Raw genomic sequence first — 24,880 nt, 5'->3', positions numbered from 1 at the left:
TGAACTCTGGTGAACAACCCACAGTTTACCACCCAAGAAACTGTGAGCTCTCTTCAAGGGCTGTTTGTGGTTAAAAAGCCATGGCAGTGCAAACGAAAACGCATGCCTCAACAACAACCCATGGTTTAATGACAGTGAACTCAACTCATATGGAACCCTTCAGTGGGGCTATCATGTTGCCTGACCCAGTGTGTGGCACGTTAGGTCTTGCTAATAGACAAGTGGGACCTGCAACAAAATGTTGCAGTGTGGTACTTTCTTGTTTACTGTTCCAGCTAGTCTGGCTAGCCTTTTTTCAGATCATGGCATTCCATCCTCCCTCCCCACATGCAACATACAACTGTCATGCTGAACTTCCACACACACTTTGCAAACACGGCCATCATAACTCAGAACTGAGTTATGTTCATGTGTTGTAAAGTTTGATCAAACTGGAATCGACCTACAAAATCCATCTGTTAATCTGACCAGTGCTAAGGTTTGGTAGTCTGTACAGATTTATGTATTTATGGCAAGGAGCTTTCCAACTGTTCCAGGGAACTCGGCCTTCCTTGAAGGCTTATTATTGCTTCTTCCTTTGATAACACGGATTTGTAAGGCCTACCTCAATGAACACGTCGTAATGGCAGGCAAGGTTTCTTGGAAGGCACATTGGCCTCCACCAGTGATTTCAGCCCCTTCAGTCTACAACGTCCTGGAATTGCAGAGCATGTTCTAAGGTGTATTTCTATTCATTTAGAGGGACTGCAAGGCTCATGTGCCCCATCTGGACTTAATGTATACCCTAAAACGTGTGGAATTCCTTGCAATGGAACGTGGAAGAACATGGCAAACAAATGTCTGAAAACCTTGTCTTAAGAGAATCTTTGATGAGTGCTTCCATACTTTCTTAAAACTCCTCCACGAATGTTGTAACTTAATTTCCTCACCAGCTTTGCCCCCTGCTCCTAGTTCTTCCCTTCTCTTGGCAAACAAAAACACAAATCGGCGAGTAAACGCTTGGGCTGGAAAAGCCGGAGAGGTGGAAAGTCGAGGAAACCGAGGGGGCAACCAGGCTTCCAAACAGGGCCCGCATCTCCACAGCCGCTCCTTAAGGCGAGAGGTGTGCTTTTTAAAATCGTGGTGCTAATTTGAGTTCAAGTCCCACCCCCTCCGTCCCGCGATGGGGAGCCCGTTCTCTTCTGAGGAAGCCGCCGTCTCGGTAGCTGTCCCTGCCCCTCCGATGGGGGTGTGCGCGTGTGTTTAATGTATACAATGAAAGAAAGAAGTCGAGGGAGAGCTTCCTTGTGCTGATGTCAGGAAGTAGGGCTGGCTCAGAGCTGGGTGTGATTGAGTTTGGCTGCGCTTCAGACAGCCCTCTGTCCTCTGTTTCGAAGTTCCAGAGTGCCGAGACGGGCTGCCGAGCAAGGTACCGCCGCGCCCCTCCCGGCCCGCTTCTGCCTTTGCCGCCCGAGGTGTGCGGGGACGCGCGCCGCGAAGGAATCCGGCGGGAACGGGCTGGGTGGGTGGGTGGGTGGCGGGATGCGAGGTGTGGTCAGCGGCGGGGCCAACGTGGATGAGCTGCTTCGGCGGCGGGCGAGGGACGGGAAGCGGATTTCCACGCCACGGAAACCCGGGTGTCTCAAAGCAGTTAGGGCGGAGGAGGTGGATGTGTGTCCAAACGGGGTAGAATCCGAATTGCCGGTCCCCTCCCTCCTTCCCGTGTGTGTGTGTGTGTGTGAGAGAGAGAGAGAGAGAGAGTTTTGCTTGAAAGAGCTGTAACCCAGGAAGGGGCAAAAATAGGTTTCTTTAAAAGGGTTGAAGGGCTTCTTATTTTAGCAGCAACTAGGGAAGAAAGGAGAAGTGTGTGTGCTTTGGGGTTGAGAGAAAAAGAGGATAGGGAAACTTAGGCGTCTCGGGTGATTCATCTCCCTGCCTTGCAGAAATGTGGCACGTTGTTGCACCAAGGAACAACGCAAGCCGCAAACTTTCTTTTGTGTTCAACCGTCCCCGTCGTCTCCCCACGCCCCCCCCCCGCGTAACCTAAGAGGAAGAAAAACCGTTCCCAGTCCGGCTTGTTGGGGAGAGTGCGTTTATTGTCACTTTAAACTTGAATGCTGCTTTCAGTTACGTCCTTCATTGAAGGCTCTTTGGCTTTATCTGACCCTGGGGAAGGCTTCCTTGGCCTCATTTCCTGTGAATAAGAGGGCGTTGATTCTTCTGGTTTTCTCTGGATAGCATGATATTGCATGCCTCGCTTTAGTGGCATGAGCCTATAACCCCCCCCCCCCCCCGGTAACTCTGACTGTGGTGCTAGCTCTATCTCTGCAATGCAGGAAACAGTTGCTCCTAATTAACGGTGGCATGCCGGCTGGATGTTTTGGGGCTCCCCTGGAAAAGATCTGACACGATTGGATCCAGCATTTGATGAATATCTCAAACCGGTATTCTAATAGGATAGTGCTAACCTATATGGCTGCAGGATGCAAAGAGCCTCCCTTTGTTAGCAGCAGGACTTCTTTTAAAGGCAGATACATTTACAGGATCTCAGGGTTTTTCCCGGGTTGCTTCTATCCAGAGATCCCTTAAAGCTTAAGGCTGAAACAGAGACGGAAATAATAGATCCTTATTTTTCCCCTATTACTCCCATGAACTACAGGCACCCTGTTTGTGGTGCAGCATCCATCTTGGCCTAGTGGGTGAGGGTTTGATTACACTAATAACCCTCGTTCACTTTGAAATCTCTGTTGAAAAAGGCATTGTATATAAGCATGCACACATTTGTTGTATTAGACTGCACAAGGCAATTCCATAGTGAATATAGAGTGCAGGGGTCCACTAATGGATTGTTCACCTGTCTCTGGCTTTAATGGGAATCATTCTAATGGTTGAAAGATGGGGGTTACTGGGATATATTGATAATGGGTTCTTCCAGAAATGTTTGTTATGCAAACACATTGTCTCATTCACGGATTTTTCCGGAAGTTCTAGATGATGTTTTCCGTATATAACTATTCAGTGTTTTCCACTCCTTCCATCTTTATTCCCTTCTGAAAGAAAATCTGTTAAGGCAGGAAAGATGGAAAAGTTGCACAATGTCATTTGACTGTTAGTGCAACCAAAGAGGTGGATCACTTGTAGACTTAACTCCTGCAGATAAAGTGCAGTCGCTTGTGATTGTGGGACAGTTGGTATCAAAGTTCCCTTTAGGCAGGCAAGAACCTAAGGTTCAGATTCAGATGGCCTTGAGCAATTAACTTTCACTTAGTGTAAACACTGGATGTCAAAGCCACCAGGTTTAACTCTTGGCATCTCCGGATAGGGTTAGGAAATGCTAACCCGAATTCCATCATAGCCAGTCAGTGTTGACAACACTGGGCTAGATGGACTTCTGATCTAACTTAGTATGAGGTAGCTTAAGCTTCCTATGCTTAGAGCTCCAAAAAGAATAAATTTGTCTGGACATTGAAAAGTGCCTAAAACGATGAGAGAGAGAGAGAGAGAGAGAGAGAGAGAGAGAGGGAGGGAGGGAGGGAGGGAGGGAGGGAGAATGTGTGTGTGTGTGTGTTTGACAGGTCTTAAACCATTTTATATCTAAGGAGAACTAACTCCTGAGACTCTGGGGCAAGACTGTTTTGCCTCTAGTGATCATGTGAAGGCCTACGGAATTAGAGGTGTTATAATCCTGAAGCTACTAAAAGAAGAAGAAGGAGAAGAAGAAGAAGAAGAAATCTTTCTTCTAATCTCTACAGACACATTCCTCGCTAATTTTCTTCCCAGCAGCCTTAAAATAAGACTAGTTGTTTCTGGTTGGTCTTTACTGTTTTATGGCTTAGAGTGTTGTGATCTTGGAGAAACCTCCCATGTGTTTTTGGATAGCTGAAGAAGTCTTGAAAACCTGAATACAGTGAACCTTGAAACATAACACACAATAATAGAAGTTGCATGAGCATAAGTAAGCTCATAAGTTTTAAGTACATCTTCTGACCTTGCAGTGACATGGATCTAGTCTGTCATTGGATGTTTGGTTGAGCAGATCCAGTAAAAAATCCAAAGTGAAAATAGAAGCAGAGGCTCACTGAACAACTGACTTTGTAAATGTTGATGCTGAGCTTTTTCTATTTTGTAAAGACACGCATTTCTTGGGAAAGCAATATGGAAAACTGTACTTTTTAGACCCAGGGTTCATTTTCAAAGAAAAAAAAGTGTAATTTACTCAAGCACTTTCCTCCCTCCCTCCTCCCTCCCTCCCTCCGTGTTTGTGTGTGTGTAGAGAGAGAGAGAGGGGTTGGGTGGAGTGCAAAGGAGATGGGCAAGTGATGACTCAAAGTGACATTTATCCTCTTGTTTCATTGTTGTGCTGCTTAAAAATTCCTCTCTTGTGCTAGCCAAGTACTTGATTTTCCAGCTATTAACACATCAGGGTTCTGCCAAGAATAATATCTAGTTTGCTATAGAATGTTACTGCTGCATTGCTCTGAGAATGCGGAGCACTTAAAGTGAGTGAGGCAGTCCCTTTTATTGAACTAATAGTGAGGTGGTTAACCATGCAATCTTAAGCATGTCCACTGAGAAGCAAGCCCTATTAAATTCAGTGGGACTTCCTTCTAGGTGAATATGTATAGGATTGCAGTCTTAAAATTTATTTCTTTACTCAGCAGTAAACCCTCACCTGCATGGTGGGGTAACTGGTATCTCTGAAACTCACATTCTGCACTGTAATTGCCACATAGGTAGTACTACTGACTTGTTCTTCTAGGACATAGTGAAAAAAAACAAACCCTAGTTTAAAAATTCCCCGAATTTCAGCCTTCTGCCTTGTATTTTTTTGAACACGTTCAGAGCCTAAAATGTACCCCAAAGGTCCACAAGAATAGTGCTATGGGGTACTTCTGTATCCCAAACAGTAGGTCCAAACAAGGGAACAAAAGAAGGTTCAAAACAGACTATCTTAGTCTCTTTTGAAAGCCAAGAGTCTGAGTGAAAACCTCCAACAAACAAAATTGAAATCCATTTAGGGAAGCATATATGCTGGTTTAAATTTGTAGACCAAAGTATTGTTATGTAAGAAAAAAGTTTATCATTGCTATGCAGATGTTACTGCCATACATAATCTCAGAAAAGCTTAAATCTTAAATAACTTGTACTTTGCTGAGAGTGGAAAGCCATTCTTGTGCTGACTAAAACCTCTAGAGGAAAAAAATCAGCCAGAACAAAGGCCTCTCAGGCATTTTGCTTGCCTGAGGCACTTTTGTTTGGGGTAATTCTGTGAACCCAATCGTCTGTAGTGCTAGTTGATAAGATTCAGCTTGCCATATTTGCAGTTTTTCAAATTGCTTCCCAGGTTTAGGGAAGCTATTTCCTTTCTACAGATGGAAAAAGGCTCCAGCCAATTGCTGGAGCCATTTCAAGTATTCAGAATTTTAAAAGAATCTTTTTAAAAAGGTGTGAATATATGTGACTTCTTCTCTAGCCCTTTTTTCTGCAGCACCCAGATGATGGTCAGCTCTTTGAAACCAGTATTTTTTTCTTTTGCTCTTTTGTGTTTGTTGTTCTCAAGATATGTAGCAATTTTGGGGGTCTGCTGGGGTGAGAAAATGCAGCAATGCCCACCATTGACAGACACGGGGTTCTTGAAGTTTTTGAGGGCTCCCTTGTTTCTATTTTTATTTTTTGTTTAATTTTTGATTTAATTATTTCATACACTGCCTTCATTGCCAAAGGATTCCCAGCGTAATGCACATAAAATTATAAAAACTAGGTAAAATAACGAAAACATCTCACAGATATGAAAACCATAAAATCTGCAAATAAAGATCTCAGCTAAAATGTTTTTATTTACAAAGTGTGTGTGTGTGTGTGTGTGTGTGTAAGGATTTCCAAGTAGATCAGCGCAGATGGTATTTTAAAATTAGGCCTGGACAAACAGAATTCTTAGTTCAAAATGTCAAGGCAAAGAGAAATGTTTTGATTTGGTATAGAAGAGGATTCAGTGTTAGTGTCAATTCCGTTTCCTTGGGAGGGTATTCCAAAGTTAGGGTGTTAGCACAGGGAAGGCCCCCCTGCCGGAGATACATAATACACTTCTCCTAAAATGGAGAAGTACTTCATTCAGCCTTCTTTTATTGCTTCCTGAGGGCTTGAGCAAGGAATTAGTGGCAAAGTCTTCTTTGCTCACTTCTGTTTTCACAGGACAGTGGGTATCACTAATTACTGATTTCTTCTTGCTATTTCTTGTCTTTTAAACTAATAATTTATGTATATGATTACAAGCTACCTTTTGAAAGGACCTATGACAGCCTACATGAGCCTCCTTTTCTCCACTCTATTTACACGACTGTGAGGTCTGCTAGGCTAAGAGTTGAGAAATGACTCAGAGATATCCTGGGAGCTTCATGGTCAAATGGGGACAAGAACTCTACTCTCTTGTGTCCCAGTCCCACACTCAAAGCATTATGCCACGCTGGCTCTCTTCATAGGTGTTTCACTGTAAAAACTGAACAAAAAACATGAGATAAATCAGAAATCAGTAAGTTGACCTTCTCAACAACAAAAAAAAACAAAAAACCAGCAAGTGGGAATTAATAGTGTAAAAGACTGTTCATTATTAATTATCACCCCCCCCCTCGCCCATCTACATCAGGAAGCAACAAAACTGGAAGGATTTACAAGAAGGATTTGGTGAATTAATGTTGGGAATTTGTTGAATGGGGCTTTCTTGTGAGTATGCATTCATTGGAGGGTCTTAACCATGGGGAAGGATATTGCTGCATACTATAGTACTATAATTAGGGTTCATGCAAAACTGTTGTTTCAATTCCACTTCCAGTTAATTTCAGAAAATCAATACAAAAAACAGTTACCTCTCCCGCTTGAGCGCATAAACTAATCTCACTCCCTGCCCAAAAGTTAGGCTAAAACCAGGAGTTTTAACTAAACCTTCCTTTAGTTCAGCAGGTCAGGGCGGTCATAGCATTACCCTACTAAGGGGCGTGAGATGGCAGGCAATGGCTGGGATGCATAGTATAATTGCAACAGTGTGTAGCCATTTTCACTAAAAGCTAGGTTGTAGGTCCCCCGATTCATATTTCGGCAAAGGCCGGCTCTGACTGCCTTTGAATTAGTTGGACATGTTTATACATGAGGTTAGACATTACAAAAGTTGGGAACTGAACAAATCTGACCTTATACTTACTTCCTATATCTAGTTCCTTAATTATAGCATAACATAAAATAAATGTATACTAGTAGTAGCATTGCCCGACTTGAAAAAAAAATCTCTGTAGCAGCATGGGTTACAAATCTGAGATCCTTGAGAGTCCAATGCGAATGCAGTAGATGCCGAAAAACCCATCAAGTGTTACATGTTGTATATTATACCTTGCTTCACCAGACTGTATTCCCTTCCCCAAAGTGGGCTGAAAGCATCTAGATGTCATGGTTCTCTTCTCTGTGGTTCAAATAAATTTCCTTGATTTGTTTACAGTGAAGCAATTAGTATTCCATTTTGATTAGACAAAGTGTTCCAGGAAAATCAGCAGAAACCATTATTGAAAATAGTGTACTGGCTGGTACGTATCACTGCCTTCCCAAACTGGACAAGATACCAGGGTATTTGTGATCGGATGTCCTGTGGTGGCTTGCTGGTTTATTTAGATCACCCAGGAAGTGGAGGAGAAGCAGTGCTTGAGTGGGAATTGTTTAAATACATAATTCACATGTTTTTGAAATTGCCCTGCTGAAGATATTTGCTCAGCAGGAGACCACATGTAGATGCTTTACAAATATCAGTATGTTTTCTCCCTGCCTTCCACCATGTAATAGCTTCATGGGAACAACAATGGGATTAAGAAAATGCCATGGCTAAAAGGATTTAACACCCTGTCTTCCCTGCATTGTTCTTACAGTTTGATTTGGGGGAGGGTACGATGGTTGGTTGAACCAGAAACAAAGCAAAACATAACATACAAAAAAAATCCCAAAAAACAGCTATGGGTGATCCAGTCACAGATCTGTCAGCAACTTAATCTTGTTTGGTCGGACAGCATCTGTATATTTTCTTTTATTTGAGGGCCTAGCTACAGCACACTCAGATCTTCACATGCCAAAGTACACATTTACTCAAGAGATCAGGGCCCAGTTCTTGAGCAAATATCATATAACTTTGTAACCTTCTGATGGAGTTATTTTTAATTTAGGAAAATAAAAGAATTTCCTGTCCAGAAATTAACTAGAAAGAACACTAGAATTAACTAGAAAGAAATCAGGCACTAATCTGCAAGAAAGGATGGTTGCAAAGGAAATGGGAGATGCAGCAAGACTGCCTATCTTTTGTAAGTCCTTGAACTTGCCGCATCTCCATGGCATCTGCCACAGCCACTGTGCTGTTGGAGGGCAGCCCATCATGGCTCAGACATCAAAGTGCATGGGAACAGAATGGCTAGCCAATCTGTGACAAAAGAGGAAATTACTAATCAGGCAAATATAAAAAGGGCAGCTGTGTGTCTTTAACACAAAGGCCTTAAAATGTTAGCTTCGGAAATGGATGGTTCCCATACAAATATCTTGAGGATCTTAGCATGTGTGCACTTATTTTAAAATTGGTGAATGAATTCTTGGAAATGTATTCCTTACCTTCTGGCCTCTCCATTCCTAAGTAGCATTCCTTGCTTTGCCAATGCGGAGTTATAAAATCACATCCCAGAAAGGTAGACTTAGGTCAGCCTTCCTCACCTGGTGCCTGGATGGCCATGCTAGCTGGTCATCATGGGAAACATAGTACAATAAGTCAAGAGGCTACTAGGCTGGGGAAGGCTGCCATTTGATGTCCTTTGACAGCTTAACTCTTAGACTCTGATAAAACTATCAAAATGAATGCAAATACGCATGTTTTATGGTAACAACAGAACGTGTGTGTCCTTTGCTCACTTGAGGCCCTGCTTTTATACTCCACAGCAGGGAGAAGCGGTTGTAGCAGGCATATAAACGAAGGTTTGTTCTCTCTTTTAAAATTGTACAAAGTCCATGTAGGGCCCTGTGAAGGAAGCAGGCATATTTGCTTTAGCATTACGACGGATCCTGGAAGCATGCTTACACCTGGGGTAACAGATGCTGCAGTTGCTGACTTTCCTTATGGAAAGTGTTGATGTGACTGCTGCTTGTCACCTGTCAGCTCAGGAACATTATTAACTTATATAGACACTGTGTCATATTTAATAGTGGCATTTCCTAATATGAGGCAAGTTGGTGTCTGAGCGTGTATGAGTGGGAAAGCAAAAGCAAGCAGCCGTGGGAGGAGGCAGAGAGGAAATTGCAGCTGCTTGAGCTTCTTGCAGAACCACAAAACTCAATGAAAATACAGGGCAAAACAACTGGAGAAATACAAGGTAGAAATGAGTGTGTTTTACACAGCTTCAGTTTTCCATTCCTAGGTTTTATATGCGAGGGATAAATAGTTCATGGCTTTGGAAACTGTTGTCTTAAATGAACTCTGTTCAGGTTTCTTTTAAATGCCATTTTGTCTCAAATGGTCTAGGGCAGAAATGCAGCTTACAGCTTGCTCATAGCTGTCACCCTACTGAGCCAGAAAATGTCCCCATCACTTCACTATCCCCACCCCACCTGACCTATTGCAGCCATGTAGCTTGAGTTAAATCATAGCCAAGTGTCTCTCATTTGGAAGTGAAACAGAGCCACCCAAAAATAGGGTAGTGGTTTCCTCATATTCGGGGGATCTCCCTAAGTACACAGAAATTCATAAGTTTGTAAACAAACATCATTTAATTTTAAAAAACACAATGTCCTTTTTAACAATTTTAGAATGTTATTGAAAAAACAAAACTCATAGTATATATAAATATAAGATAATACAAATAATATAATAATGATAAAATAATTAATAATAACAGTGCTACCTTCTGTCAGGACCATACATGCTACTTAATGTAAAATCATTTATTCAGGTTTCCCCACTTCTAATCCCATTCCAGAACTGCATTGAATCGTGATGGCTTACACCCCTTTCTCTTTATTAAAACTTATTCAATAAACAGTCTCCAAATATCTTCAAAATTATTTTTACTTATCAAACCTTTTTCCCCTTAGTATCATAAGTTAACTTATCATTAATAGCTATATTCCAAACTTCTTTATACCAATAGTTCATTTGATAATCACTTTTTACTTTCCAGTTCCTTGCTGCTAGTAATCTTACTGCTGTTAGTACATTTGTCATCAAATCTTTAATATTTTGTCCTACTTGTTCTCTAAATAGTGACAATAATGCTAGTCCAGGGTCTACTTCAATATTTAGAGTCATTTTTTTCTAATTTCTTTGAAAAGCATTTCCCAAAACATTTATGTGTTTACACTCCTACCATGTATGGAAATATGTACACGCTTCCTGGTTACATCTCCAACATACATTGGTATATTTATAATTCATGCAGCTCAAATTAACTGGAGTTAAGTACCTTTGCCAAACTAATTCATAAAAGTTTTCTTAAGTACTTATCAGCAAGCATTTTAAAATTTTCTTATCCCACATATCATTCCATTATTCATTACTAATATTCTTAACTCTGTATCCCAAGGCTCTTTAAGAGGATTGTATTGGTATTGGCCCTTAAAAGGTCTTGTGAGCTTGCAGGATGTGTGGAATGCTTGGGTGTCTGATGGGGGCAGAGGATATGGGAGGTGGTAGGAGAAAGAAGTGGGATTTGGATTATTCAAGCTCTTAATTGTTTTTAGGAGGTATCCCAGAAGAAGAAAATTAGGCTTGGAGTTAAAATATATGAAGTTAACAACATGCTTCAGTGAGAAGGATAGAAAAACAGTCTCCATCACCCTTCTTCCCTCCACCCAGTCTCTGCCGCTGTGTTATTTCAGAAACTGGCATAGCTTGGTGGTGGTGGTGTTTTCTTGGCTGCAAACAGCAGCGCAAGCCTATCCTGAGATCTTATATAATAGGACGGCATACAAAAGCTTTTAATAAATAAATAAATAAATGGATGGATGGATGGATATGGAGAAGGAAGATGTGCAATGCAGGCTGTAGAAAAAGTAGAGATGGGGAGGCAAAATTACGCTGGAGATGGAGGATTTTTTCCCCAGAGACTCCAAAAACTGGCTTTTCAAAAGAGGGATTGATGATCATTCTGTGCGTACTCATCCAGCCTGAGATTAGCAGGTTATTGTGTTGATCCATTTGATCAGAAGTAATCTGAGGGACAAGAGAAATATGGGAAGTGGTGCCTCTTTCAAACCTCACTCAAACAATGGTGTGTGTCCAGCCTTTGTGTGGCTGTGCTAATAAAGCAACCTATAGGGGTAAAGCTAAGAGGTAAATAACAGCACAGACTGCGAGAGGCTTCTGTTGTGCAAAATATGAAAACTGCACTGCGATTTTAGCCCACTTTTAGCCTGTTGACGTTTCAAGCCCTGAGTGGTAGCAGTTGGCTCTCAAAGCAGGCACAGCATCGCAAATTATAGCCACTAAGCCCCACTTAGTGTCCCTGCTGCAAACCCAGAGGCCTACTGTGTGAGGTGCAAATGATAAAATCCTTTAACTCAAGGTGTGTGCTAATAACTCAAGGCTTGGATTGCCAAGGGAATGCCAGGTGGTAGCCTGACAAAAGAAACGCACTGAAAAGAAATCCTGGTGGAGTTCCTTGTCTTTTTATGTGTTTTGATGACTGATCACAGGGCCTGTTACGTGCTGCACGAGAATGAAGGATCCTGTGTGATATGAAGAGGCTTGGGAGATGAAAATTGGACCTAGGTGTGGTGTGCAATGTTGGGGAAAATAACTCTGCTTGATGCCTTAATAAGTTGAAACAGAGGGTATAAGTTTTTGCAAAACAAGTACTTTACCCAACTTCACCTTTCTTTTTGCTCATAGAATCCCTGTCATTTCAGAGCCTGGAATAAAATCTAGGAAGCCTTAATTGCCTCTGATACTACAAGATTGATACCTTTATAGAAATTTACCATTCTCTGTCTTGCTTCTTGCCTGGCTGCCAATGACAGGGTGAAGATGCACATTAAACAGTGTAAATTTATATGTATTACTGAACAGCTAATAATTAAAACAAATAAACATTCCACATTTCACAGCCCTACATGGTTTCATTGAGCATAGCTATCAGGAGTAAAAATAGAACAGTTGTATTTGCTCTTGGGATTTTTGCCCTGCCCTGTCTCAGAAAGTTCAGGGCAGCTAAAAACATGCAAAGATAAGTACACAGTCTTAAATATAAAACACTTTCCTAAAAATCTGCTTCTAAAAGAACTCCTTGTTCATCTTCAATTGAAAAATGAAAGCAGCTACTGATATTGTTGCACTGTGGAGCCTTATTATTCGGTTAAGATGGTATTTCATAATAAAGCTCTTCAAGGGCCATTGCAATGAATTGAGGGAACAAGACTATTGCTAAATTATATTAAATCTTAGATGTGGGTTTTAAGTTTGAAGTCACTCAAGATGTGAAAGGGCTGTAATCATGCGCCTCAGGACACTGTTTTGGCTGGCGGTTGGGTATTTACAGTTTGGTTTCCCAGACTGAATGCAGATCCTGCATTAAAACTATTGCTATGCCACTAAAGATAGCAATACTGGAATTGTATTGATTAGTAATGCAAGCAAATACACAGTATAATTGAAATAATGGAGGCTGGTTTAGCATTAGTGCACAAATGAGCCAAGGACTCACTGGCCAATTATTTTGCTTTCAGAACAAAGGTAATACATGCTTATCATGGATTAATCCATGGTAGCTATTTTATTGTATCTCAGTGGCAGTTTTTTGGCTCCTTAAGATGTGTGTCTTGTTCTTTTTTCATGGATTTATCTAGGATATGTGGATGCTTGAGAAGTGTAATTATGTATCATCACACTGTTTTGATATGCCATTTGAACACGCTGTTAAAAATGTGTGTGGGTAGAAGACTTACTGCAAATTGGATGTAGTAACAGTTCTCTAAGAACAATTTATTAAGTATATTTTTTGTCATCCTTTCTCAAAAACAAGGGACTGAAGTAGTCTTAAATAAAATACCAATAAAACATAAAACAAACAAACAAAAAAACCACATCAAAGAGCATATCATGAATTTGAATGCCTGATGAAAAAGAAAGTTCTTCACTCTTCTTTGGAAAGTAATTGAGGATTGAATGTTGTAAGTATCAGGGGAGAAAGTCTTGCATTGTAGCATCAAGGTTCAGGCTACAGTAGCTACTGACATAATCACTGGAACTTTTGGAGCATGGACTTGCGTATTGCTAGATCAGGCTTCCCTGATTTGATGCCGTCCAGATGTTTTAGACTTCAGTGCCTCTTAGCTCCAGCCAATGTGATAAACAGTCAGGAACCTTTGGAGTTGTCCAAAACTTCTTGAAGGTGTCAGGTTGAGGAAGTCTGCTCTAAATGATTCTAGGGTCCACTGATGTCCATATGGGAATAAGCATGTTTCCATAACTAAGCAGAGTTCAGATAATTTCTGCTTCAAGGATATCATCACCTTGAATTGAACCTGGAAACAAAATGTTATGAAGATTGTAGTCTTGGGAAAGATAATTTCATATCCTTTGTCCTACTTACTATTCATTTACCTTTTGCAGTTATGGTTTTCTGGTACTGCATGCACAGTATCACAACTGTTAACAATTTCAGGAGAAAGTCTGCCTTGGAGTGTGACAGATGAACCAGTTATGGTGATGCATCCTTGGGGATGGCTCACATAATTCTGCTTGTGGAAACACGGGCTGGGGAGGAGAGAAGTTGTGAAGTGGAAAGAACAAACCATAAGATGTAGTGTGAGATGAAATATTGTGAGATAGACCTGCTGCAGTTAATTGAACTTCAAGCAACTGGCTCTCACCCCAACAAGTTGCTTGTGGTACCTCCAGTTTCTTTAGGCCCATCAAAAGGAAATGTAGCCACCACACAAACCACAGACAAACATAAATAATAATTTCAGAATTATTTGTCTTGCCTCTGTCTCTAGTTGAATTTAAGAATCATGCAGTCATTGAAGGTGGAAAAATGCAGGAGATGCCTTGTACTTGCAACACTGGAGAGGAGTTCCAAGAGTGCAGTAGCTGCTCTGGAAGGAAGCTGGTGGGGGTGAAACTGGCACCTGAACTGGGGCAGATGGGGCAAGGCCAGGAACAGCCCCGCAGCCTCCCACCAGTTGAACTGAAAGCTGGTGCTTGTAATTGGGGTTTGATGGATGCTGGCTACAGGTAATGGGAGAAATTGCTGCATATGGCCCTGAACGGGCTTTCCCAATGTGGCACGCTTCAGATGTTTTGCGCTACAGTTATCACCTCCAGCCATTAAGTAGGGGATGATGGGAGTTGTTGTACAGTTGCAGTAAAAAGACTTAATTCTTCTTTAGGCATTATTAGGAGAGGAACGAAAAATCAGGCTACCAAGATCATGCTTCCTTGTATAAATCTGTGGTGTGGCACACTTAGACTGTACAATTCTGGTCTCTGCACCTAAAAAAGAATATTGTAGAACTGGAAAAATGCAATTCAACTGATCAAGGGGTATATGCAATGAGAGGATATAACATTTGGGATTGTTTAGCTAAGAAAAGAATAAGGGAGACATGATAGAGGTGTACAAAATTATAAATGGATAAGGAAAGTGGATAGGGATTTTTTTTCTCTCTTCCTCCTAATAATAGAATCATGAAGTGGATTGGTGGGAGATTCAGGATGGATAAAAGGAAATACTTCTTCACACTTAAGGCTGTGGAATACACTTCAGGATGGCCACCAATTTGGACGGCTGTAAAAGAAGGCTAGGCAAATTCATGGAGGAGAGGGCTATCAGTGGCTACTAGCCCTGATGGCCATATGCTATTTCCCTATCTGTTAGCCTACATATACCACTTGCTGGAGAACTTGGGTAGGAAGGTGCTGTTGCACACGTGTCCTGGTTGTAAGATCTTGTGAGCAGCTGATTGGACCAGGCAGCCCTTTAGTTCCAGGGTGACTTTTCTTAGGTTCTTCCAATTTGCAGTCCGATGACTGCTTTGGGGGATGCAAACATTGTTTCAGAGTTACTTTCCTTCTTTCCTATCACCTTTCCACTAATTGGCTTGGACCCAAAATCTGTTTACCTTGAGGGGCTACAAGGAGGGTTTCTACCGACCTGGAACTTCCCTTTTGGTGCTGCTGAGAATGACTTTCTCTAACCATTGTCAGCCTGCTGTGCACATATAAGAGGTTTAAGCATTCATGAAGAAAGACTGGGAGGGGAGATGCAAAACTGGAGCCAGGAAGACGCAAGCACACGAGGAATGTCTGCATCACTGAGTGAAGAATTCAGTGGATGCATGGGTGAGGCAGCAGCTATTCAGAATACAGAGCTTACAGAGAAAGATGGGGTGCAGAGTGGCAGGGACTGCTCTGGAATCCTGTTTGTCATTCTGACAAATCCAGGATTGGACATCTTGTGACAGTTTGCTGGCCTAGATTCTCCAGAAGGGAAGGATATTCTGCGTAAGAAGCCCAGGGATGGTTTGAGCCAGCCTTGTGTACATTTCTTCCTAATTGCAATGTACAGAAGAATGCCACATGGGGTTAAAGCTCTTACTTCCAAATAAATAGTTACTAAATAAGGGGAAATGCTTAAAGACAGCAATCCTCCAGAGGCTTAATGGGGAACCCAGGCAAGAAAACAATCTTATAAATCTTTAGCACAGAGAGACCTTCGCCGTACACAAATAAGCATTCCCTCTCCGCTGCCGGGTGTTTATGGGACTGGGACAGAGGAAAGGCACGGCTGTTGGCTCAGGCTTTGGTTATGCTGCCAAAGTCTACTGATCTCCCATTCAGCAGTTTAGGAAGTCTTGCCTTGGAATTCAGAAGAGCACTCTGTGCCTGAGTACATTTTGCTCAAGTAACCCATCATCAGGAGCAGAAACTATGGATTCCAGTTTCTTTTTGTCTAGCCACTTTGTTGGCTTTTGAGTGCCTCCAGCATCCTGTGGTTGTATATAACCTGCCTTTTAGAAGTGTTTGAGTCACATCGACCTTTATAATGGCATCTTCCAAGCATTGCTGTGATGAGGAACCTCAGACTTGGCAGGGGCATAGTAGACCCTCCAGGGATCCCAGTCCAGCTCTCTGGAGATCCCCGGTAGGCCATGCTCCTTTTCCTAGCCCCATCCCTTCTCCCAACCACAAAATCTTTGGTAATTTCCTGGCTGTTATGCATTGTTCCCATTCAAAAAGGTCAGAATGCCTCCCTTAGGGCTGTTTTTGGCAATGAGATCTTTAAGCTATCACATGTTGGTACTTTTGGAGGTTTGGCCCTGCCCAGTTTGCCTTTGGACCACCAAAACATCTGCACCCCTGATGTATATGTGCAGAAATGGAGAGGCTAGTATCTGCATGTGCACATTCTCTGTTCTAGGTCTGTGGGGTAACTATTTGTCCCTTTTTCCTTCTGAAGTATGTGTTACAATTTGTGTTCACTGTCCCCTAAAAAAAAAAAAAGCAAAGCCTTTATTACGGATAGCCACATCAGTGTGCATGGCAATTGAGAGAATAAGGAGGATGGTTCCCAGTCCCCAAAGAGCTTAAAATTTAAACTTTGATGAGGTTAAACAAAAGAAGAGGTTGAGGTGGCAAGGTAAACAGGATACAGTTGTTTCCATTACATGTGCTTTGAATGAGTTACATTAGGGTACAGGAACCTGGAGTTTCTACCCAAGTCTTCATGGAAAAAATGGCTTTTGGGGAAGATTTTAAAGGAGGCAAGAAAGGTGGCATTATGGAGATGTTCTGGAAGGCCAGCTCCAAACATACAGAGCAGCAAGAGGGGAAGAGCAGAGTATTATATTAATATTATGCAGTGTATCTGCCAATACATTAGAGTGTTTTCTTCATATTTTAAAAGGGAACTTGGGAATTAGTGTCATCTAGTTGCAGAATAAATGTTCTGTGTGAACCAGACAGAAATTTAGGGCTGGCTTTCTGGCTAATATGTGGCGCAATACAGCCTAGATGGTCCTGTACCATAAAATCAGTCATCTGCTGAGTGCAGCCATGCTGTTCTTGAATGTGGATGGAGAATCCCCCTTTTTAGGGCAAGAGATTGAAAAGTAGTGGCTTGCCAATACTACTGCTGCCAGACTTTTAATTTTAAACACACTGGGTGCTCTCCAAGATTGTCCACGCACCAGCAGGACCACACACACATCCGCCCTAACTAGTGCTTCCCAAATCATCCCGAAACAAGTCAAAATGCTAATTTCCTGAACAGGACAGCGTAGAAGAGCTCACAGAGAGAAGCTGAGCTGACTTGCCCCACTTTGGAAATGAGCATTTCTGTTCATGTTCGGAGTTGCTTTAGAAAGCGCTGGCTTCCTGTTGTGCCAGTGCTTGGTTCTATGCACTGTAAAAAAATGAGCAGTGTTGCATAGCCTGCCGTCTACAATTGGCTCCAGTTGCTGCTGGCATGTGGGGTGTCGCACAAGACACATCCCATTTCCCCATCACTCCCCAATGGTACTGGGTGCACTTTGAGCAGATGCTGCTTTAACTTTCCAAGGATGGAGTCCTCCCCTGAGCTTGACTGTAAGAACACCTGAGGTTTTCCCTCCTATAGCCTGATGTCCAAGGGAAGCTGGGGCATTGATCTCTGGCTGCTTTTCTTTCAGCATCTGGTTTGTATTGTGTGCTCCTGGCCCCTGAAGCCGAGGGCATCTGCCGCAAAGCTAAAATTAGATCAGGATGTTGATCTAGTTAGCTGGGTTTGGTAACTCCAAGCTCCTGGTCTGAGTCCAGAGATGAGTCAGTTCTCCTGCCCAACCCTCCTGCATAGACCTCTCTATTTGTACTTGATCAGATTCAGGTTTTATGCAGCAGCGTACTCTTGGGCTACTTTCTTTAGTCCACCATGTGCACCATCCATTGCTAGCTGTGGCAGTTCTGGAGGAAAGCCTTTTTTCCTGCTGCTGGTCTACCTGCTGCTGCAAGCTGCCCTGTTCTGCTTGGCCTGCTGGGAGCAGGACCATGCAGCAAAACGGGCTGCTTCCTTGCTCTGCTCCACTTGTCGGCACATGCCTCGCAACTGGCAAAGCCAAGGTGCTCATGCAAGGCAGGATTTTTGTAGCCTCATGCAGTTGAACTCAAGCAGGAGGAGGGAGAAACTTAGTCATTCTGATGTGGCACATGGCTGAGGCAACATGTGCTTAGAGCAAGTGTGGGCAGAAAGTGGATCTCTAGATTTTGGACTTCAGCCCCCAGCATTCCTGACCATTGGCCATGCTAGTGGTGATTTCTGGAAGTTGAAATACTCGGAGATCTATCATCTGCCCACGTTTGTCTTAAAGTTCATCTTAGCTGAGGGAATGGCAGTCCCTGGGCCCTGGAAGGCTGGATCAAGGCTGAGAACTTTCTTACGACCCCAGTCAGTAGGCTCATAAAGCAACTTGCCTTTTCTCAGTTTGAAGAAAGGATGGATCCAGATTTCTCCCACCCCCTAGCTAGATGGGGGACATTTATCAGCTAAATAAAAATTTGTAAGCAAAGGTATACACAAGTGATACAGCATTGCAAACAGTTCAGCTGTTGTGGGGACCCAAAGAGCAGGAACATGGCATTGAATATGGGTTCATTTTGCAAGAATGTGCAAACATAGATGCAACAGCTTCTACACCAGCCTGACTCAGCTTTGACCTTCCTGTTCTTCCAAGAAGCCTCTATGCTGCCCTTCTCACCTCAGCATCCCTCTGTTCTTTTATTTATGAGATCCTTGCTTGATCACCCACCCTTCATGGCTCCCCTTTCTGGATATGGTAGAGAAAGAACAGCAAGGGCAGGCGTACATAGACCCAGACACTTGCATGTTGGGGAAGGTTATTCCTGCTGTGCTGGCTCAATGTTTAGAACATAAATACGATATATTTATTTGAACGACTCTCCACTTCCACTTTGTGGGCAAGAATGTGATTTACTTTGCTAATCTCTGCTTTTTTACCTGCAGTGCAAGCTTGCAAGCTCCTGTCTCTTACATGTCAGCACCAACTCAACGTACTGTTTCGGTTCTTTGCTTGGCCCATAGAGCTGCTGAGATCTGTGGTTCATCTATGTAGTTGGGAATCTGATTTTACAAATTGTAAACTCCAGGATACATAATTTGAATAGTTTGGAATTTTGATGTTCTTTTATTGGATAAACTCATATTGCTCATAAGTTACAAACTTTTGGATCCACGGGATCTGGACTTCCCCTATTTTCCTCTAATGTAAACTTGCACATAACCACCTCGTATGTGTAATGTGTAATCAATTCTGGACCATGTGCCATTGTTCAGTTGAGAGATGAACATCCTCACTGGTCAGAGCCATACGTACTAAAGCAGGGGAAGTAAGTTTCAACAGGCATGCCTTATCTGAAGGAGTCTGAACTCCTTTAGACTCTTTGGTAAACCATTGCCATTGTACTTGAGATGGATCAAAGCCATAATCTAGTCAACATAGTTTAGCTTAATAGTGGAGAATTGTAGTTTAATTGTGTAATGGAAAAAAGGATTGAAGATGTATGGCAGTTCAGTGAGGAGCATTTTAACTTTAATTTAGAAGAGTGTGTTGTTGGATCTGAAAATGTCTTCAAAGTAAAAGCAACATTTTAAAAAAGAAAGATGTATGTGCACTTTGTCATCATTCCAAGTAGCAAATTATGACTTAGTCTTGACACATAAATTACTTACTTAAAATTAAAAAGTAGCAAATGCTGAACTTTCATTTTCAAAACCCAAACTTACCGAAAAGCACCAAGAAGACAAAGCATGGGAGAGGCTTGTTGACAATGAAGGAATCAGTAAAAAGCAAATTTATAATTTGGGCTAGTTGCTGCCCAAGATGGCTGCTCTTACACTGAAAGTTGATTATTGTTTCTGAACTTTACATTGTACTGAAAAGCTGGATCATTTTTTTTCAGTTCTAAGGAATTTAACTTTCTGCAGAAGGTTTCAGTCACGCCATATGTTGCCAAAAAGCGGAGTGCAGATTTAAATGCATATACCACAGCCAGTCCCTCTTTCTTTGGGTTAGGGACAGCCCAAGACATCCTGGGATCCTAGTCAAAGAATCAGAATGGTGACTACTGTTGGTGATAAATATACAATAACAATCTGAATAATTAACAGCCTGCTGCCCATGAATGACACCCCGTCTGAAAAAGGCCTCCTTTTCATGCCTAATGCAATGGGTAGCTGCAATGTGGTTCTACAGTTTTCCTTTCCATTCCAGGGACTTAAACCTATACTAAGGAACTGCAAGCAGACACTAAAGGATGTGAAAATGTTTTTGAGGAACATAGCTTTTAATAATATTAAAACCAACAATAAAAATATTTAAATACATCTGAAGCTAGGAGATCATCAGAGAACAAGGACACTAAAGTAACAATAAAGACGGATAGAGATACTGCAGTGAATAAATGTTTACATCTGTCTTAACAGAAAATGTAGGGTAGATACTTGCATCTGAACTTAAATTTTCAAGAAGGGAGTCTGAGGAACTGAAGCAAATAATGCTTCTAGACCTTACTGAAATTGAATACAAAATCACTGGTTCCAGATGGTATCTGTCCAAGAGTTCTTGAAGAATATGAAGTGCCGATCTCCTAACAAAAATACGTAAAATGTTTTTAAGATCAGTCTTTGTACTGAAGAATTGGTAAGGGGCCTAGATGACACTGATTTTTAAAAAGAGATCCAGAAAATTGCCAGGCAGTAAGCCTTACACTTATTGAAAGTAAATTTAGTGCAAAGCTATATTAAAGATAAAATTAACAAACATATCTTGCTGGAGCAGAATTAGTTCTTTAGAGGTAAACCCTGTCTCGTTAGTTTTTTTTAAGTTCTTTGAGATAAAGTTAGGAAGCACCTGGATAATCAGGGGTGATAGAAAGTGTTTACTTGAGCATCTGAACAGCTTTTGACAAAGGTTGCTTCTAGATAAAGGGCTCCTAGCACTGCCAAGTGAAAGGCATAGTGCCACTTTTCCATATGGGAAGCGGTGGGTTGTGATAGACAGCGTGAGAAAAGCAGCGACCCAATGTGTGGCTGCTGTGAAAAGCCAAATTCCATGTTAGGCATAATTAAAAAGACACGGGCTGCAGATCTACAGTGCAACCATACTTAGAATCCCATTGGCACTTCTAGCCAGGTCCTTTAAAAATGCTATTGTTGAGCTGGAAAGGGTGCAAGCAACAGGGCATCCAAGAGGATTAAGGGGTTGAGAAAATGTTGCAACGTTTAGCTTGCCCTGACGGGAAGAGGCAAGTTTACTACCACAAGATGATGCATGCTTGCCAGCCTGAATAGCTTTAATTAGATACATTTATGGAGGAAAAAGTTATCAGTGGCTACTTGTCCTGATGCCTATCTACTGCATCCGTTATTGAAAGCAGTGCACTTCTAAAAAAATCAACTGCTGAGAAACATGAATGGTGGATGCTATTTATTTTTTGTTCATTTATTTAGTTCTGCTTCTAGTCTGCTCTTCATAAAAACGGTAAAAGAGAACACTACTAAGGAGAATGATGTAATCCGGTTTGAGTTTGTAAGGAAAGAAAAGCAGGATATAAATCTTATAAATAAGTAAATCAATTACAAGGAAAAACACAAATAAACCCAGTCAACAGAGAGAACAAATAATCAACTGTAGACTCAGTCCCTGATGCGTCTGTCCTGTTTGTGGGCTTTCCTGTAAACATCTGAGAGCGGAAATCTGGAACGAAGAGGTGGTGATCCAGCAGGGCTCCTCTGATGTTCCCTCTTACCGGAGTTCCCTCACTCCAGTAAGGTCTTCATGTGCTCTCCGGGGATGTGCTTTACAGCCTCTCCTAAGGCCTCCCACTCACTCTACCTGCTGCGGCTCTGACACTCCCTGTGCCTCCCCTCCCGCCCACGCTGTCACTCTGCCTGTTTGTTTCTTTGTTTGTCTGGGTGCGAGAAGCAATGCGTCAGTCCCAACTAGCCGCATGGGCGGGGGCATTAGCCAGCCTGCACGGACCATGGAGCATTTGAGGGGTTCAGCACATGCCTCATGGACTGTTGGGGGTGGATTCGTCCTTGGAGAGGCTGGCAGGGGTTCTCGGGATCCTCCTGAGCTGAGAAAGGCTGGGCCTCTGGTTGAGGATGAGCCTTCGCCAATTAACTCTGCTCCCACAATGCAGCGGGCTATCCTGTGTGTGGCACTGTTGCTTTAGTGGGAACCATGTTCTTGTTTCCAGCAGTAAAACGGCTGCCTACAATAACCTTGGCAGATGTTGTTGCGGTTGCCAGGGAAACGTTTCCTTTGTTGTAGCCCACGAACTACTGCATTAAATTTATTGTTTTATTTACTTTTTAGTTGTGAAAAGCAGGTTGTGGTTGTGCTGGGGAGGATAAAATTGTAGCCTGAAAAGGAGGAATCGTGGATAAAACAGTTGCAAATGGGACATGCAATGGCTTGGGCTGGCCCAGTTTACATCTACCTAAAGCCCTGGGCTTTGGCCAGCTTTATGTCCCTCAGTCCCAAAGTGCAACTCTCTTCCTAGCCTAATTCACAGAATCAGAAGTGCTTTGCTAAAAATCCATAATTTGGCAACTCTGAACCATGGTTGTGCTAGGAAAGCAAAATCATACATATGTATGCTTTTCCTCCCTTTGGCATTCAGCCCACACAGTTGCATAATTTGATAGTTTTTAAACATTATTTTAATATTCTGCTTTGTTTCCTTTTTTGTCAGTGTATGGAAATAATTGGCAGGACTATGGTATACAGAAGAATACTTAAAATTACATAGTAATGAGGGAAAGGGTTTCTTTCCCTCTGTTGCCTGCCTATTGGTGATACAGTCATAAGTGCCTACTGGGTACTGTTCATGCAAATCAAGTACCACATCCTTGCCATACAATACATATACCCAGAACACTTTTTAATGTAGAACTGTTTTCAAAGACTTTAAAAAAATACCAATATTTAGGATGTGAAAGATGGGGTGCATATCCACTTAGACCCTTATATTATCCTTTTAAGAAAGTGTGTGTGGTTCAAAGGTTTTCTTAGGAGCAGAATTTTCTTAAGACTATCAATTACTTGTGAGCTAGTCTAGAGAAATATCCTCTGAATCCTTTAGGATCAGAGAAAAGAGAACAGCTACTAGATAAGAATTATTCCCTTGATAGAGCAAAGTGAGAAGTCCCTCTTGCTGTTCTACATAAATGATTGTCTAAACAAGTGGTTCCCAGATCAAGTCAAGCCAGAGCTTTCCCTAGAAGCAAAAATGACAAAACTGAGCTTGGACACTTCATGAGAAGGCAGGACTCAGTGAATAAGACAATCGTGTTGGGGAAAGTTGAAGACAGAAGACAAAAGGGAGGACCAAATATGAGATGGACTAAATCCATAAAGGAAACCACAGCCTTGAACTTGGAGTTGCTGAGTGCAACTGTCATGGACTGGACAATTTGGAGGGCTTTCATTCATAGAGTTGCCATAAGTCAGAGACAACTTGACAGCCCATAACACACACATCTCCATGGCTTACACTGGGGCTACAGAGCCTCAGGCCTGGGGACAAATCCAGCCCATCCAGGGTCCTCAACTGATTTTCTGGGATCCCTCAAAAGGCCATACGGCTTCCCTCCAACCTCCAATAAACTGGTGGCTTCCCAGCTTTTAGGCAGATTTCTCCACATCCTTTAGTTGCTAGTAATAAAATTAAAACATGCTGGATTTTTACATGTTTTCACCCATTTTCCACCCATTTTCCTTTGGTCCCACACAGCACTGTAACACCCCATGTACACACGTAGCCACTTCCAAGAGTATCTTTGAAATTGAATTTGGCTCTTTGGCCGCAAAAGGTACCTATAGCTTAGTAGTCATTCCTTAATCCAAGGCAATGTTACAACTAGTTCCAGCTTCTCCACATTTTTATTTTTGTAAGCCGTCCTGAGGCTGCTGCAAACGGCAGCATATAAATGTTTAAATTAAATTAAATTAACTGTGGATTTTCCTAAAACCCCAAGCTGGGACCACAGGTGGGGCCTAACCTTCTTGGCACTGAGGCTAGTGGGGGGGGCATCCATGTTGCTAACAGTTTGTTGGGCCCTGAAGCCTACTCTGATATGATCCTGATTTGGACTTTCTGTGCGGACTGTTGAATTGGTTTGTTTATGAAACTGGTTGGAACTTAGATACCATATATCTTCACCGCTCTTTCCTGCAAAGAAAAGTTGACCTGCAGTGAACAAGGCACCAAAGGACTGTGAATTGGCACTTTGGTTAGCGGGCTCGGTATGAGTGGGGACTGTTGCTCCTTTAAGGGCTGTGTTCATAGGGGAAGCTGCAGGGGCCAGCCTTCTCCTTGCCACACTCCCACCTGTTATTCCAGAGCCCCATCCTGTTCTCCCTGTGCTGTCTGATGATCATAAGGAAACGGAGGGCACTTAAATTGGGTTGGGTTGAAAAGACTAGGATGGAAATAGGAAACGGATATCTGAGAGGGACTGGAAAAGCTGCGGCAGGGGAATGTAGGGGTGGGAGGGGCAGGCTCAGGGTGACAAGAGGGAAGCTGGGGATTTGCTCAGGTCTTAAAATGCCTATTAAGAGTTGGAATGAGCCCTTCCTGTCCCATTCTTAACTGTGCTAATTGCAATTTGTCCTATTAGCATTAATGGGTCTGAGTGAAGGGTTTTTCTCTCCATAACAAGCAGAGAGAGAGAGAAAGGGAGAAAGGAACACTTGGTGCATTTTTTCAGCTCTGCAAAGTAAAGGAGGGATCAGTCTGAACATGAATTAATGATACTTGTGGGAGCTTCCTGCCTGCAGGGTGGTAAATAGCAGACATACGGGAATGAAATGGAAAAATCTGACACCAGAAGGC

General features: G+C 42.3%; 1 protein-coding gene across 2 annotated transcripts in view; it reads left to right on the top strand.

The window, feature by feature from the left end:
* The first annotated feature begins 1,314 nt into the window (after positions 1-1,314).
* The window catches only part of DGKA (diacylglycerol kinase alpha), a 49,113-nt gene continuing 25,547 nt past the window's right edge, over positions 1,315-24,880 (top strand). Inside the window, exon 1 of one of the 2 annotated variants that reach the window (XM_044449573.1) lies at positions 1,315-1,408. The gene's annotated coding sequence lies outside the window, so the exon portion shown is untranslated. Of the gene's footprint in view, positions 1,455-24,880 lie in introns of both variants that reach the window. The other variant, XM_044449574.1, reaches the window with a different exon arrangement.

Source organism: Varanus komodoensis, unplaced genomic scaffold (assembly GCF_004798865.1).
Source record: "Varanus komodoensis strain SLA01 unplaced genomic scaffold, ASM479886v1 scaffold59_1, whole genome shotgun sequence".
Lineage (NCBI taxonomy): Eukaryota > Metazoa > Chordata > Lepidosauria > Squamata > Varanidae > Varanus > Varanus komodoensis.
The sequence above is the reverse complement of the archived record's forward strand: the minus strand, read 5'-3'. Positions and strand labels throughout refer to the sequence as shown.